The sequence below is a fragment of the Puma concolor genome, chromosome C1 (genome assembly GCF_028749965.1).
Source record: "Puma concolor isolate L17-30 chromosome C1, mPumCon1.1.hap2, whole genome shotgun sequence".
Taxonomy (NCBI): Eukaryota; Metazoa; Chordata; class Mammalia; order Carnivora; family Felidae; genus Puma; species Puma concolor.
This window is the reverse complement of record NC_141674.1, coordinates 74,284,123-74,285,166: the sequence shown is the minus strand read 5'-3', so window position 1 is coordinate 74,285,166 and position 1,044 is coordinate 74,284,123. Positions and strand designations below refer to the sequence as shown.

Genomic DNA, 1,044 nt, shown 5'->3' with positions numbered 1-1,044 from the left:
AAAAACTTCAATGGAACTTACATGATATTTAGTTCTACTAAACAGAATAAGCACAGAAAATTTACTACCAAGTATTTGGTGACTCAACAAATTTTTTGAGCACCTACTCTGTGTGTGTTCCTGTGCTAACCACTGAGTCTACACCGGTGAGCCAGACAGACGCGCCCCCTATCATGACAGAGATTACTATCTACCCATAAGGACAGGCATTAAACAAATAGTTACATGAATACATATAAGGACAGGCATTAAACAAATAATTACACAAATACATTGCTCAATGCACTTGTGTCACACTCTGTGAAGGGTAAGTATATAATGAGAAAATATAACAGGAATTTAAGTCTGGGAAACCACACTGCTTTGGGCAAAGCTGCGTATAGCAATTCAAAAATTTGAATTCTTGGTACTAACATGTAAAAGTTATTGGACATACAGGAAATAACCAGTAAGAGACAACTGTTTAGCTAGCAACTAGTGCTCACTTTGGCAGCACATATACTAAAATTGGAACGAAGGGCGCCTTGGGTGACTCGGTTGAGCGTCCAACCTGGCTCAGATCATGATCTCTTGGTTCATGGGTTTGAGGCTCACGTCAGGCTCTGCACTGACAGTGCAGAGCCTGCTTGAGATTCTCTCTCTCCCCCTCTCTCTCTGACCCTCCCTGGCTTGTGCTTTCTCTCTCTCTCTCAAAATAAATAAACTTAAAATAATAATAATAAAATAAAGTGGGAATGATACAGAGGAGATTAGCCTGATCCCTGCATAAGAATGACATGCAAACCTATGAAGCATTCCAATTTTTTTTTAAACAGACAAAAATTAAAAAAATTAAAAAACAAAAGCAACTGAACTAGTTCCCACTTATTCAAAGTCTTGTCTCTTATTCTATATAACTCAAAAAGCATTTACAGATTTCCACGGTTTTAAGTTTTCTGAGCTCAAGAAATTTTTTCCCAAAAATGAATCAAATCACTTAGTTTTTTTTTCAAAAAAGTAATATATTGAAAGCTGACAATCTGGCAATCTGCTGTGAGGCTAGGT

The 1,044-nt window shown here is 37.2% G+C and overlaps 1 non-coding gene across 1 annotated transcript; it reads left to right on the top strand.

Moving 5' to 3' along the window:
* Positions 1–702: 702 nt before the first annotated feature.
* Positions 703–806, top strand: LOC112849072 (U6 spliceosomal RNA). Its single transcript, XR_003222520.1, has one exon. It is a non-coding gene; the product is annotated as a U6 spliceosomal RNA (small nuclear RNA).
* The last annotated feature ends 238 nt before the right edge of the window (positions 807–1,044 follow it).